Below are 16,929 nucleotides of genomic sequence, written 5' to 3' on the forward strand. Positions count from 1 at the left end.
ATATTCATAGAGGCAAACCTCCTAATTCAAAATTAGACAGAAGAACACATCAACATTTTCAAAGAAGCTTCTCTTCCTTAACACATCTGTACCCAGGAAATGTTTCCTGGCCCTTTTATATAAAACAAGATGATTATATAATTTCAAATTCTTGAAACATCTTTATTGAAGCATTAAAAAGACCTTACAGCACAAAAACTGTGGGAACACCACAAGCCCACCAGAATGAAAGCTTCAGGAAATAGCAGATGCATAAACACTGCATGGTTAAAAGCCTCATTTGGAAATACTTTTTTTTTATTCTGACAGAACACAATATGAAGTGGTCATATTTGTTTCTTTATTGAGCTCCTTGGTGAATGAGGCTCCCATAAAAACCTGCTGTTGCTTCCCATGTTACCAGTACAGAATCATGCATGAATAATTTGATGGGTCATAAAACAGAGCCATGTTTGGTTGTTTGGCCCGTTGGATTGTTCACTGTGCATTTTGGCCAACAAATTGTGAGTTTACTGGCCGAGCAACAAAACTGTTTATACTTTGTAGCCAGCTGACTCCGACTGCCAACAAGTCTGATGGCTCCATTGTTGCACAACATTTGGGTCCAACCCTTCAATTACTTTTGTGCCACAGTGTACCGAGAGTGTTCATTTTGGTGTCATGGATGCAATTGTTTGTCCTTCACTGCATCTTCCAATTGATTTGTCTGTTTTTTTTGTCCTGGTGAAAAAAGGCAAACAATTATTAGACGCATTTCAAAGAAGTTGTCCACAGAGTCCAGACCGTTATATTTGGTGATCCAGTGACTGTCTCTCTTGCACCAATTTGACAGATGTATGGCTTTGAAGGTTAAATATCTTCACAACTATTGGATTGTTTTTTTTTTTTAATAATTTATTCTCAAGTTGGATCATAAAACTTTGGTGGTCTTTTGAACTTTTCATCCAGCGTGACAAAAATTTTACCAAAAATCGACAGAAAAAAACTGCAAAATTTCAAAAAAGCAAATGTTAACAAGCTACGGTGATACAGTATGGTGGGCCTCACATGCTCAAGATTGTCATGGCAACAGTAACATTTAAATATTGTAGCATACATTATTAGCATGTAGCTTCAAGCTTTGCTGTGCCTGAATGCATTTCTATTTTTCAGGATGGCTACTTCTTTTTAGTTTTTTTTTGCATTAGAACAAAATGTTGTTCCAATTTGGTTGTTCACACTTTCTCCAGCAGCTGTGAGGTTTGTTCACTTGCACCTGGTGGCACACCTGCTAGTGTTACAATTGATTTAGTTTTCACTTCCCTGTGCTTCTTTGGGACCTCGTATGTATGAAAGATGAGCTTACAGGAACACAGAGCGACTGGTAAAGAGGTCAGCTTTTTATATATATAGATATAGATTGATGTTGGCATTGATTCAGTTCACTCTTGAAAGTGTTCTTACCACACTGAATGCTAAACCCCAAAAAGGAAATGGGAATTATTCCAACTTCATGGGAATCAATATCCATGCAAAATAAATCTGTCATCATGCTGAAAATGTTACGGCATGTGTGGCTGTTTTGAAAGTGAACCTATGGGTGTTATATTTGGAACGGTCATCTAATTTAGGCTCCTAAAGTTCACCGGAGTCAGCTACTGCAACCTGAGTAGTGCACAATTATCACAGTGTTTCTAACAGGCATCGATTGCTCTTGTCTTCACTTTCCCTCCTTCCATTGATTCTTGATGCTGCTCTCAGATTACAGGGCTATGTGAGGACAGGTGATAATACACCACTGTCTGTCTGCAGAAGCATTCCTAATGCACGTTTTCTTGTCTCTCCTTTGTGTCTGAGGCTGTAGGACTTTTCTTTTCATAGATTTGCTCATAAATATTATTAAATATTAATAAATGAATGCATCAAACAAGCATAAATAGAGGGTCATTCAGTTCGGTGCTGTGCAGTTAAAAGCTTCACATATTTATTGAACAGAATCTGAACATTCAACTAAGAACACTTGATGTGATTGATTACTTCATGCGTCTCTTTTAGAGAAAACTTAAACTATGTGCATATTTTGCAAAGCACAGTTAGCGACAGCGACTAACACATGACCAACATGATTTCAAATTGCTGTCTTTTGAGAGAAGGTGGCTTATAAGAGACCCTTTCAACGTAACGTTGAGAAATCTCTTCTTTAATCAGAGATGGGTGTGTTAAAGTGCACATCTACCTTTCTCTCCTCTTCCCTGTGCTAGTATGTTTCGAAGGTCAGTGCCTAATTTAGTTTTTAATGAGGGCTTAATTGAAAACGACTCTCCGTCTACTTTACAGATGATCTCAGTTAAATATCGCAATGTTCTTAGGTCAGATCTCTCCGCCGTTCAGCTGGAGGCGGTTTCTTTTTGAATACATGAGAGACTTCCTCAAAGGTAATGTCATTCATTTTGAAAAGTAAGTAACACCACTCCTTTTGCAGAATTGTGTATTTCTTAAGGAGAAGAGTGAACTGTTAAAACAGCTGTTTTTAATTTCACTCATGTAGGAGATGTATAGATAAAAGACTGTATATCAGAGATCTTTGTTTGCCAGATTACAGACAGAGGGGCTGCAAATCCACTCTTTTCATCTGCAGTCCATTACTTCACTTAAACAATTTGGAGGAGGTGGATGAAATGTTCTGCAAAGGAATCAAAGTCCACACAGCTACATTGCCATGCCAACAGATGGTACATGCAGTCAGTGTTAAATATGCATCTCTTAATGTACATATATATATATATATATATATATATATATATATAGGGGGTCGCTATTGTTGTCGACAATGCTTGCCGACAGCTTGACAAAGGTGTTATTCCCACCTGCTGTGCTGATTGGCTCATCGTTAGTTCCCCCCGCAGCACTCATTAGACAGAATACCTTTAACATCAATGACAGCTGTTTTATTTCACAATCCCAGAACCATTAATAAACTTGTTGGATTGGAGTGGATTGGAAGGTGTGGACCCAGACAAAGATAACTCTCCATAGAAGGAAACAACAATGGGAATCCTGTGAAGAGTGTTTACTTAAAGCTTGTGTGCAGAGTTTTTAACTGGTTATAAAGCAGGCTGCTTATTTTATAATTTATGATATTTATTTCCAGACTGTCAGGAAAAGGTCATTTCTTGAAAGTTTTATCTTTATCTCTGTTTCCGCTGCCACAGTTTCAGATTTGGATGAAGCTTTTTTTTAACTTTTTCCACAGAAAAAAATCAACAGTGAGGGACACATTTAACTCCTTAAAGGGAGGCGGATGTGACTTAGATGTACAGGACAGGATAAGCAACGAAATAAGACGTACCGGTGTATCCACAGGGGGCGCCAAATTCAACTCAGACATTTAGTTTATCACAGTAGCTTTAAGTTAAGAATTGCATGGATCAACTGTTTGATATGTCTTCTAATGACTTTGTTCCTCACTTTCTCTTTTATTTCACATATTGGTAACATTGGATGGCGTCATTTTTGAAGAACATGTTGTGTTGGCATAAAAGTACCCCTGTTTTTTTTTCTTACAAGCACGACTACACAGTCAGACATATTTGAGAAACCAGAGGGAGTTATTCTGTGGTGCGCACAGAGATCATCATGAGAGGTTAGCTGTCACACTCAATCTGTGTTTGACTAATGACGCAGCAGTTTTCAAGATTTGGGCCTGACTTGTAATGGAGTTCACTGACGCTGGGAAGGTGACTGATCCCCATGAGCAGCCACTCTGTCGGCCACTTGCGGCTTGTCTGTCGTTTGCCCTACAATACCTCTGACCGCATTACACGGAGCAAAAAAGGACACCAGTAACTCCTCTGACCACTGGATGAAGTCCGTACTGTGGTTTAAACTACTGCACTCTTACGTCTGAGCCATTTCTGGCTTTGAAAAAACGAAATATATACTATCATTAGATGAAGGGAATATGTATTTTTGTATTAGTTTCAACAGATATGTGGCCATCTCTGCTACAGTAGATCAGACTAACATCTCCCAATAGAGACCTTGGTAGGTAATGTGGTTTATTAAGTCAACGGGCCAAAAGAAAAAGCTGCTTACAGAGCATGCTAGAGTTTTGCTCTTCCCCTGAAAGGTTTATTTTTATTTTTAACACATCACACTAGTTTCAGGAAGCATGTAATTCAGAGACATTGAGGTCTGGAGGCTTTTCAGTACTTCTCTGATACTCTGTTTTTGCACAGATTGTCCTCTTCTTTGATTGTTAACCAGTTATTTCCATTGAGATAATACGGTGTGCAATATTAGATTAAACAGAGAGTACGTTTATAAATTTCATTGTTTTCCTTCATAATATGTAATCCCTCATTCTTTGTCTAGTGTGGTTCGTCGTGCTATGTTTCATTCACTGTGCAGCCAAGGAGGGAAGCAATTAATCTGGAATAGTGCACAGTTTGGTTCCTGCTGTTGACCATTTCTGTGGGACTGGTGATGATAAATGGCCTTATTTCTGCACATAAACACAGGTCTTGTCTCGAAGCAGGAGCAGGTAACCGGAGGGAAGTAGGCGCCTTCCACCAGGATTTATGGACAGTAGCTCGATGAAAAATAGCCCTTGCTTGATATAAGTGAAGTAAGATCATTGTTTTCCTAAAAGCTGTGAAGACTGGGAAAAAGAAAAAAAAAGAATTGGCGCCAATGCTAAATCGTTCTTGTTGGTGTTTATGCTGTGTCATGTGGATGATGGAGCAGTGACTTTTTAAATGCTGCCAGGCAGGACATTGGGATTGATTTTATGGAGACATTTTGAATTTAGCTCAGATTGAAATTGAAGAGGATCTCTCCCTGGAAGGCTTAACACAAGATTGTCCTGAATCATCAAGGCTAAATCAATGCTAAATGGTGGTGGATCACAGTCCTTTGTCATTCCTTCTGGTCTCACTGCACATGTAGATATAACACAATGCTGTTAGAGTCACTTCCAATACAAGATGGAGCCAGGAGATGGCCTTTGAAGGTTTACTGGAAGCATTTGTGAAACTGTAAAAACCCAAAAGCCAGACGAGAGATATTGTATCAAAAAAAGTATTGCTACTGTGAAAGTCAACTTGATTCTTTAAAGGCATAGATCAGCTTGCTTTGGTGCCTCATCATGTGGAGAAGAGGAAAAGCATTACTCGAAAATAAAAACATTGAATCCCTATATGCACAGTGGTATGAAAATAACCGCTGTGGGGAGAAATCTGTCCCTACAGCAAAAAGATCTGACGTTTCATTTAATAGTTTTCATTTAATAAATATTACACAACCTTTCACAGAATGATAGTGTATAAACTTAACAAAACGCTGTAAATCCTAATTACCTTGTAACATTGAATACTGCCTCCAGATATTTCAAGATTGATGCAAGCCACCTGCTCATTTTGCATCAAGCGGTTGACAAAGAACAAGGTGCTGGATTGAACTCTAATTAACTTGCACAATGAAACACTTCGATCTATCAGATAATCCACTACCAATTTATCATACCTCTAGTCTTAGAACATTTGTTTGCAGGTTTTTTTTGTTGTTGCATAAAGGTGGTTAAACTAGCTGCCATTTTGCCATTTAATAAAGTAAATTGAAGCCACTTTCACCTTTACTGCACTCCTGAAAATGTCTCGAAATTGTCGGGGGGGTGGGAGCTAACATTTCCTGGCCACCCCCGAGTCTGCAAGAAGCTGGGGTGAGCCGATGTGTGAACACATCTGGTAATAGTCAGGAGAATTCTCCACTAGCAGGGCTGGTGATGTTTATTTCATGCGACTGATGAGAAGCCAAAGGGATCTTCTTGCATGTAAAGAGGCTGCTTTGTGTACTCTTTTCTGCTTGCCAGTATGTTCTTATGCACGCCTCCGTCTGCATTGTGAATACATCCAATTATATTATATATATATATATATATATATATATATATATATATATATATATATATATATATATTCCAATTAAGTGATTTGAAGGCAAACACTGTATTCATGGCACTGGACTCTGTGTCTTTGTCTGCCATCTTGCATACGTTAAAAACATTACATTTTCACTTCTGCAGCGTCCTTTTAACGTTATGTCCCACCGCCTGAGACCCCAACCCAGCAACCCATCCAACAAGGCAAATCTGATATTATGAGGGACAGTATGCCGTACCGTAGCTCCAGATAGCCAGTTTACTTGCTAGCATTGTGAGTTGGTTGCTCATCATTTGCAATGAATCACAACAAAATGACAAACCAGTTGTGATAAATAGAATAACTGTGACTAATGCTTAAATCAGGGCATTTGGAGAGTAGATAACGATGCCTGTCAACTTTTGTTGACAGAGACAAAATTGGTCAATTCAACACTGTCAATTAAGCTGCCAAAGAAATGTTCTGATTGCGTTTAAGTGAAACCAACTGCTGGTGTCAGAACATTTGTGGAAGTCATCTCTAATCACAACTTTGTGAGTCAACATATGCTGATATGTTCTTGATACCATTTTAAATGTACATTATCCCTTAAATCCTTAGAAGCTTTTGTTGACTTAGAGGTTTTTTTTTTTTTTCACGTCCAACAGTGTTTCACTTTCGCTCTGTTGTCTCTGTAGCGGCTGTATCAGAGCGTGAAGAAGCCCAAGTGTCATCAATTGCTTTTTTTTTCTGCTGACTGGAAAAGACTCCCACAGTCAGCAATCTGTCATGTAAGCATCCACCCATCACGCTCTTCACCTCTCACACTCTGGGAAACTGTATGGACTAAACAGCGAAGCCCACGGCAGCCTCCGGTTTTATTTATATTCAAACAAATGGTACAGTAAGCACCACTGAAGCAAACTTTAAAAACACGAATCGTTTGAATAAACTTGAAGACGATATTCTTCTGCCAACTTATACCAGTCGTGGTTCTCTCAATTGAAAACTGTCCTTCTTTCTTGGTGATCTTCTCACTGGTGTGTCATGCCACATGCATTATTTTAAATAATGTTTCTCAAAGAACGTTGTGCAATAACATCATGGTGTTGGGGGTTCCAGATTGGTGGTGTCCTGGCTCTTGCTGCCTATTGGCCTACATACATGAGTTGGTTTTGGGGGGAGTGATGGTGTCCATGTGGTGGGATGGGTGCATAGACTGCGAATATTAATGGTCAAAGCCTGAGTGACGTCACCCATCTGTTAAGATTAAGATTAACCTTTATTGATCCCAAGCAAGGGGAAATTTCAGTTTTTACACTCTGTAAGTCATGCAACACACACATAGGCTGAAGTATATATACACACGTGCAGAAACAGGATCCTATGGACATGCACTAATGGAGAGATGTCAGAGTGACGGAGCTGCCCACAGCGGGCGCTCCTGAGCTGATGGTGGGGAGGGGCTTTGGTGCCTTGCTCAAGGGCACCTCTGCAGTGCTCGGGAGGTGATCTGGCACCTCTCCAGCTACCAGACCAACTTCCATATTTGGTCCGCACTGGGACTTGAACCGGCGACCCTCCAGTTCCCCACCCAAGTCAATACAGACTGAGCTACTGCCGCCCCCAAAGCAGAGGGCTGCGGACACATGTACCCATGAGGAAAATAAATAATCAGACTTATTTAGATTTTCGTACCAGGCTGTAAACATGTTAATTTCTACTGTAAATAATGACTTTTTTGAATATGGTGTGTATGTGACTTCTGGGGCTGGCTTGCATAGGTGGAGCCTGGGTCTGTTGTGCGTGGCGAGCTGAGACTCATACGATGAAGTCACATCACCTTGTGGTGTACAAATCCCGCCTTACTGCCTGTCTAACACTCCTGCGTTGGCATCTTAGATCAAATGGACTTTTGTGGGTGTGCATGCAAGCATTCTCCCATCTGCTTGCACTTGTGTTAGTATGAAAATGTGTGTACTGTGTGTCATCAGAGGGCAACTTCTTTAATGTGTTTGCCTGCCTTCTGGCTCCATGTTAAACCCCTGCATTGCAGCACTGCCAGTGGGATTTCAGCAGGCACGGCCCTTTTTTTTCTTCCCTCTAACCCTCCATCCTCACAATAGAGGGATTACATTTGGACCAGATTCCCCCTGCGTGGAAAGCTCCTTGCACACACATGCATGTCTCCAAGTCTTCATACTCTATGCTCCAGAGAGCGCAGGGCAGCGGAGAGCCCCCAAAAATCTCCTGTAGGCTCCGTTTGCCCCATATGACCGACCCCCCCCCCCCCCCCCCCCCCCCCCCCCACACACACACACACCCCTCAGCTTCCTCTGTATGAGTGATGGGCCAACAGTCATGGAGAGCCACGTGTCTTGGAGACAGCCTCAGACGGAAAGAATGAGAGACTCAGAGATAGCAGAAGAAAAACATGGTATCCTTCGGGGGCTCAGTAATATAAGTGCTGTCTGTGAAGCTGCACAGTAACATTGTTAAAGAATGGGGAAAGCAGTAGTTTGGTGTTGAAAGACTTTTCCAGTCGTTTTCACTGTGTGCTGCTCTCTATCAAACAGAAGACAAACGGGGTTCAAAAGAGGCAATCCAAATCAGTCAAATCTTTTTCCCCCTGGGCTCTCCGTGTGATTTTAGAAGTTTAAAATATTAGAAGGCTCTTACCACAATCTGGTTTCATCAAGCTCATGTACAGAGTGGATACAAACAAACAGCCAGCACAGACCTGCAGTGTTTAGGAATACTTTTTATTATAAATGCTGTGAAAGTACTGAAAGCTTGAATCAGTGTTGACAGAATAAAAAAAAACGTTTTGCAACAGCAATATTGGTGATATTGGTGGTGGGACAATAATTTGGATATGGCTATGAGATGTTTTAGATGATTCATCCATCCATCCATTCAGCCATTGTCTTCTGCATATCCGAGGGCGGGTGACGGTGGCAGCTAGCACATAAGTCAACCTATGACTTCCCCCTCCCCTGCACCGATAAATGAGATGATTCACAAGAGTCTTTATTGTTACTGGTGTCTTTGCGAGGCCAATCAGGTCACTGAATAACTTCAAGCTTCTGAAAACAAAGCTGAGTTTAACCAAGTTCATGTTCATTTCAAGCTCTATACAGGTGTAGTACAGTACAAGAAATGCCCTTTTTTCAAACTGAGAAAAACACAGTAAAGTAGGAAAACAGGGTTTTCGTATCATATGGGCCTTTTTAAACATTTGGATATCCTTTTAGCTGAATCACAAGGGCACAATAGGTTAAGAGCCATGATGATGTTGTTTAGACTGATATATGTGTATTGTAGAAAGATATTATTTCAGTTTATCTCATAAACTAGGTCTCTGACACAAACAGGCTTTAGGCTAATGAATGGCTCATTAAATTCAGAGCCACGCTGTGAGATGTTTCAACTGTTTTAGACCAGTTAGGCCCGCTGAAAGCCTGGTGATTTTTTTTCACACCATGTGATTTTAAATAATTTAGCTCATCACTGTTCATTTTGACATGACTCCACTGCCAGCACAGATCACTGAAGTGGACTTGTAATGAAACCAAAGGACAGAGTCGCCATTAAATGTCCCTTTCCCTCTGCATAGTTTGCTCCCCTGGGGACATAAATAGGTGTGGGAAAGATCCAATTATGTTCACCAAGAGGCAATTCCCTTTAACGTGATTGTATCTGAGAATCAGCACATCAGGGCCTGACGCCTCTGTCGGCTTGCCAATTTATGATCATTCAGGGTGTTTATTTTTTTCCATTGACCTTCGATTTGTCCTTACAGGAAACAAATGTTTATTTCTGCTGTGAGATTATGTTGTTCTCTAAGTATTTGTCAGGCCAAAACTAAAAGGTTTGCGATTCGCATCAGGTCTGCGTGAGTGTTTTTGTTCTTTGATTTTGGATTCAGTCCTTGTCGCGTGACCTTTCATTTTCAAAAGAGAAAATGCCACTTGTATTGTTGGAGTGCTGCAGTGTGAAGCGGCTTTGAAGCCCTGCTTTTCTCCTCCCTGTCACTGCGGCCCCTCAGCTCGCTGCAAACAACTCACTTTGACAGTCTCATAGTGTTTCTATGACAGCTGCAGGTATTTCAACATGCAGGACCGCAAGGGTTCCTGGTTTATACTCCTTAATATGCCGTGAGATTGTTCTTCAGCGCCCTGATGTTTGAATTGTTCCATGCTGTTTTGGTGTTTGTTATTATCTTGGATTATAGGAATTAACTAGGTCAACAATGGGTTGATCTCAAGGGGTTTACTCACTTGAATAACAGCTTAAATTAGGAAAATGACTGTTTTAAAAATGTTAAGAAATCCTCAAAAGCTGTTTTGGTGATGGCATATTTAAACTGTATGAACTATTTTCCTTCACTGAAGAGCCCAAATTGAAGTTTGTTATCGCTCCCTGTGGATTCTTTCATGATACAATTACAATAAAGCAATTAAGTCCAGTGAGTCATGAAATGGATTGTTTTGCCAAAATAGGTGAAGGAAATTGGTCCACAAAAAGAAAATGCTCAAAGGTCTGCCTAAGAACACGGACAGACTTTGACTGAGTATTACGGAGTTCTTTAATCATCTCGTCAGAGTTTTGACTATTTAAGGACCAAGTGGATCACCGCCCTGTTGTCCTTAAAGGTTTTTTTTTTTAACTTGTGGTTAACTTGTCATCGGAAAAGCACTTTAAGCAGAGAACAACAGCTAGCTTAGGTCGCTTCAAAGTTTAAAAACATATCAGCTGTCTAAAAGAGTCTAAAACATGGACTTGGTCCCAGTGACGTCAGCCCAATGGTGGCACTAACTATCGTGGAAACTCTGTCTCAAATTACCTTTCGGTCAACCTAGAAACTAGCAAAGAGGTAAAGCTAAGGCAGGAATTTAGCCTCCTTGCAAATAGCGACAACGCGCCCATAAAAATTACATAAATCTCTTAAGATAATCAAAACAAATGTTTCCCCCACAAGTGTGAACCAATAAAGACATGAGCTCTTCAGATCTAACATTTTGGGGTCTTTTGGGCTGTAAACATGTTAATGTCTGCTGTAGAAAGGGGATTTTTAACATGGGTGTTAATGGGGCTTCTTGGGCTTTGGACACCTGTGAACTATGACATCATTGATGTTAGGAGAAGTCATTTCCCAAAGTGTTGAACCTCTTCTTGCATTTGATTACATCTTTGTACTGTCATTGATGGGATTCCAAAATGTGTATTAGTTGTACTATAAATATGTCTTCAAATAATAAGCCTTGGTCCTAAATTGGTACATTGATCATTAAATCCATGTCTTGAACTTCTTACTTACAATATTTCGTTCTTCCTGAATTTATTTCAACCTTAAGGATTCTGTAACATGCATTTTGATTAGATTCTAGGATCTGTCTAAAGTAGTCTTACTTGTGGTTTAACTTTTCTGTTAGCACGTCCAGCATGTATTAATCAATAAAACCCCTCAATATGCTTAAATATTTTGAAATGCCTAATCAAATAATCCTTGAAAAAAATCCAGTGGAGAGAGAGTATCAACAGAGAGAGCATCTCAGTGATAGAATTTGTTCCAAATGAGAGACCAAATCTATCATATTTCAGGGTTCGATTGATTCAACTCACAGTTCTTTGAACTCTGTGTAGAGGTTAGAAAGGCTGTTCTCTTTGATTCACGGCCAGTTTTCCCAGAGACGTTCATTACAGTGGTACTACTGTAATGACAATAAATGAATTCAATAATTGGCAAACCATGGTGTACAATGGATAGCTGTCAGTGATAATTAATTCATCCTGCAGCTTTGTGGATCCCAATGGTCGGCCTAGGGCATATATCAGCTTGTTTTTGTGAGAGGGAGACAGCTATCAATATTCCTCTCTTGTCACTCACGATCCTTTTTTCTTTGCGATAACATTATGTAGTGATTAAATTGAAAGTTTCATTCGTTTTGCCTTATTTTATCTTTTGAATTCAGGAATGCTAATCGTAGCAGGTGTACGTGGAGGGGGATTTAATGGCGTGGATTATCTTGAAATGGTACTCACACAGCAGTCAAACAGTCATTTGCATAATAAGTGAGGATAAGGCTGCAGCAAAACTTTAAAGTCAACTTCAAATTTGCCAAATCTTACACAGGAATTTTAATCCAGTCAGTAATGAAGACAATGAAGCTTCCAAAAAAAAACAACGAGACAGATGTTTCTTTGACTAAAAGAGTGAGTTATGCCTCTCTGAATTCACCTTATTTTTCTCTTTCAGGAGTTTCTGACTGACAATATCCTCACTGTGATTACCTCCCGACACTCTCGATATCCGAGATTTTGCTGTAAGTATCTCATTCCCACGATGATATTATGAGCTGGAGTCCAGGCTCCGAGCCGATACCATGAACTTAAAGGTTGTGTGATAAAGAGAGAATGAGAAGGGGGGGGGGGGGGGGGGGGGGGAGGAGAATCTCCACTTCATCAGAGCAGTCCGGTGTCATTGCGGTGACCGTCCTCTTTAGAGGAGACAGATCACTGCACATTGCGAGATGCCTCCATCCTCTGCGTCTCCCCTCTGGAATATCACTCATTCCTCGTCATTGGAGGAATGCAGCCCTGCCTCCGCTCCAGTACTGTCCACTGAAGGCATGGCCCAGATGGCGGCCTGTCTATGGCTGGGTGCTCTCTGAAACTGTCTGCTAATATAACACTCTGATGAGCTGTGGGGTGAAGGGAGGAGAATTCTGTGTATTACCATTAATCGCTTGGTATATGAATTCTGCCGGAGTTATTTCTACCTCATACCAAATTATTTTAGCAGGGTATAAATAGTAGAACTGAATAATAAAATCACTGCAGTGTTACAGAATGTGTAAATACATGTGAGTCTTGCGTAATCACATGTTTAGACTCCACTAGATGTCAGCATGAAATCTTGTGTGTTGGGTTTTCCCTGCTCCCCCATCTGTTCCTAGAAAAGCTTGGCCTGTGCCAGGGAGGAGGGGGCCCGCTGCAGTGTGTAGCGAGCCTGGAAGGCGTGGTGAGGATGAAGGTGCAGCCCACTGTGAACAAGCATGATTTACTGTAGGATTGGCTCCTTGTGCGCCCGTCTCCATCATACCCTGCACACTCCAGCACTCAGCTGATTAATCAGAGTCATTTCCATGAGTGATGGAAAGCTCCAGTGCCTCAGGGGCTACAGAAAGCTAATAAAGCCCAGCGGACAATAGCCACACCTGGAGGGATGGTTACTGGCCGCTGCCTTTACACCGACTCTGTTTCTAAAGCCATCTGCCGTTATTCAGCTCTCACTGCCCTGTGTCAGCCTCATCGTTATTAACATTGATCAGCTCAACATCTACTGAATGAAAATTCATACTCCAGGGACCTGTGGGGGGAAAATTCGTTTTTTGAAGAGTGATGTTTTTCCAAAGTAAGTGGAGAAGCGCTCATAGATTCATCCTTATCTCTCAGCCTGGAGCAAGGCACCTCTGATGGATGAATGTCCTAACAAACGACAGCCTTTGAACACATTCAACAGCAGATTTGAAGTTGCGGTTGTGTTTTGGTCACTTAAGGAACGTTTGCTTTTGGTTGCCCTTTAACTCGTGAGGGAAAGAAATTACTGATTAAAGGGATACTTCACCCATTTGCATTAAGCTTTGTATCATTAGAAACCTGGTAGTATTTTTGAATGGTCGTGCATCCCGCCCTCATTTTCCCCTGAGATGGGAAATCTTTGTATTTCTAAGTTTGAAAAGGAGCTTCCAGTGACGCAAAATGACGATTTTTGCATCACTGGAAGCTGTTGCGGTTAGCGGGGTGCAACTACAACGCCAGTTCCTCATATTTTCGACCATTGAAGCTACAGACCAATCACAGATCAGTGGGTGGGAACTCACTCCCAGAATCGAAACTTAACGTCCGCCATATAGCTTGGAAGCTATGCTAACAGGCTCTATGGAGAAAGCTGATAATGGCGAACAAATCTAAATATAGCGGCGAGATGACTGCTGCCGACAGGCCGGTCTTGTGTTTTGGCTGCTGCGGCTACTGGCCGCCGGGGCCGCCGCTGCTGGCCGCCGGGGCCGCTAGCCACTAGCCGCCGGGGCCGCTAGCCACTTGCCGCCAGGCCAACAAGACCGGCCTGTCTGCCAAGAATTTATTTCACATTTCAACTACATATATGACCCAATGTCAATACAGATTCATGTTTCAACGGGTGAAGTATCCCTTTAAGTAGCTAAACGCTTGCCTAAGTTTACCAGAAAGTAGCTAACCATGCCGCTGTTGTGTGCTCACGTAGTATAGCCTGGTGGCTTTCTCAAACATTATTACCCAAAACAACTGACTGCTATGCCAAAGGAAGGCATTAAAATCAACCAAACCAATAACCTTAAGACGAAAGTGATTCAATTAATTCCATTAAAAATCTGTTCATTGTTCAATCCAGATGCAGATTCATATTACAACTGAAATTATACATTACAAAAAGTACAATTCAAAAAATCTATCCACACAACAGCATATTTTCAAATAATATCACTTTAAATATACATTATCATTGCTTTGTACACATCTAAAGTATGAACTAGTATAAACTATGTATTTTTTTCTACACTAAATGTTGGTCTTCAATGTCCTGCATAGTTGGAAAATGTCTATCACAATTCCCTAGAGCCGATGCTGACCTCTATCATGCTACAATTCTACAGGTCATTTAGCAGATGCTTTTATCCAAAGCGACATAAATCAGAGAATAACTACAACACAAGCAAGGGTCTAGAAAGGAGGAAACAACGTCAGTGAGTGCAAACAAACAGCTTTAAATCCGATCGGACACACAGGTGCTGACAGGCAGTGCACAGAGGCAAAACACTTCCTTTGTTTTTTTAAGTTAATGTATCAACAACATCAGCAGCTATTCCTGAGAGTTCCAATCAGATCAAAATCATCCTAAATATAGTCAACATCAAAACCATCATCATCATCATCAATAATATCATTAAATAGGTGTTCATGAAAGAGCTGGGTCTTTAGCTTTTTCTTAAAGGTGCAAAGGGACTCCGGAGATCGAATGGACCTACCAATTGCATTTTAGTCTGAGCACATCCAAACCACTGAGGTAAATGTTTCCTCTATATGAAATGGAAAAGGCAGAAAATTGTCTGGTATGTTTGCTTCATAAAGATACAAACCGTTGTTCAAATATGAAATAATTTCTTTCTGATTTATTCAAAAATTTGCTCCTGGCATCACCATTTTATACTCATACAAGACAATGGTCTTCATTATACTAACAGGAAAATATTTTATTCATCCACTAATGCATTCACATGTGGTTTAAGCCCTTTGAAATGACTGGTGCTATAGAAACAGGTGGAGTGAAAATAAAATGTGCATTTTGTAAAATTGTGTTTTATATGCAGTACCCTGGCCATCTTTAGTTATAAAAACACATATTGTTGCAGCTTCTAAACAGCAGTGCGAAGACACATTATGGATGGTTTCTCTCTTTCTCACTCTGCCAGATCTAAAATAGGCCAACACAATGAAACACAAAGAATCGCATTGTTGCAACCTCCTCACATCTGCAGCACCACATCCCAGCACAGGCACAGAACCAGATCTAATCCTTGACAGTTTCATATTTGCCACACATCCATGAAGGCAGCATTTACTTAAACAGATCTGGAGATCATTGCTTCTCTACTTCATGTTAAGAGTTATCACCAACAAAAACCTTGTGATAGAAGGAAAAAGATGTTGTCGTATGCTGTTGCGTTTGTTGTATTTTTTTTTTTTTTTTTTTTTTCTTACATCTCATGCTAGCGTTTCTACTTCCTTTTATTTCCATCGAGGCTCTGGTAAATGTCGTGTCTGTCTCTGGAAAACAGTCACCTTGTTAAAACAGCCATGTGACTGAAATCAATGCACAGAAAACAAACATGTAAGGCTGTTACATGTGATTTTATGGTAGCAGCTGGGTAAAGCAATGCATCTTAATGGCTTCCTATAGTCATTGACTCACTGGCTTTAATGTGTGGCTGCGAGCTCCGTGCAGTTAGTCTCCACAACACGCACGCCTTATTAAATATGTATTCTAAGTTGCAATGAATCTCTCTGGAGCCTTGGCCTGCTTAGTTCAAAGTAAGGTCTGATGATGGAGTTTTTCTCCTCAATGAAATTATGCTGATTATTACTAGATTATTATCATATTTTCTGTCTGCTGTAGACATGCAGCAGACAGAAAACTTGTAGTATAAAAATACTATGGTAAGAGCATTCATGCTCGTCATTCTGGTGATATGCCTCTGCGTTCCATGTCTCATGGGACATGTGCCAGTGTTGCTCATCATGGACTTACCCAGCATGCTATGAATCTCAGTTGGATCAATATCCCGTTCCCACTCAGACATTGAGTCAGACCCCGCCCGGGTTTCAGGGCGCTGGGCTGTAAGGTAGCTCATCCAATGTGGAAAAAAAAGAAAGAGTGCACAAAGGAATACAGGCTCGACCAGCTCTCACAGATTCAATAACAAGACCTTAATGTCATTCCACATCATTGAAAGCGAGGAAACAGAAACTATCGGGTTCTATTTAGTCAGAGCAGCTGCCATTTTACTCTCACCTCACACACAAAACAATATGGAGGCAGACGTAAGCTAGGAGAGCTGAAGCAGCCATCTTCAAAGTTTGGTTGTCTGTTAACCTTCAAGCAGTTTCTTTTTTTTTGTTTTTTTTTTCTAATTATCAAGAATCCATTAGAAAAACCAAACCCAAAAATGAATTGATCATGCAAACAAGTACTGACTGTGAAGCCTAGCTCAAACCTCTGTGTGTGGTAGAGTTTCATTGTTGTCCAAAAATCAGCTTTAGAAAACACATCAGAGAGCCAAAACATTGCTAGTCGGCAAGCTGGTGGTTGAGTCAGTCCTAGTGACTAGTTTTTATAGACTTATGTCAGTAGTAAGTAGATATGAGCTTAATGCTTCATGGAACTGACAGGGATGGAGTTACGTTTTGTCACAAATGTGTTTTTGATGCT

General features: G+C 40.7%; 1 protein-coding gene across 3 annotated transcripts in view; it reads left to right on the forward strand.

The window, feature by feature from the left end:
• The window catches only part of LOC132989698 (synaptotagmin-2-like), a 67,017-nt gene that overhangs the window by 18,137 nt on the left and 31,951 nt on the right, over nt 1-16,929 (forward strand). For 2 of the 3 annotated variants that reach the window (XM_061057466.1, XM_061057469.1), the window contains exon 3: nt 12,157-12,223. The exons of the other annotated variant lie outside the window; for it this stretch is intronic. The gene's annotated coding sequence lies outside the window, so the exon portion shown is untranslated. The remainder of the gene's footprint in view (nt 1-12,156; nt 12,224-16,929) is intronic. 3 annotated transcript variants of the gene reach the window in all.

The sequence above is a fragment of the Labrus mixtus genome, chromosome 15, assembly GCF_963584025.1.
Source record: "Labrus mixtus chromosome 15, fLabMix1.1, whole genome shotgun sequence".
Classification (NCBI taxonomy): domain Eukaryota; kingdom Metazoa; phylum Chordata; class Actinopteri; order Labriformes; family Labridae; genus Labrus; species Labrus mixtus.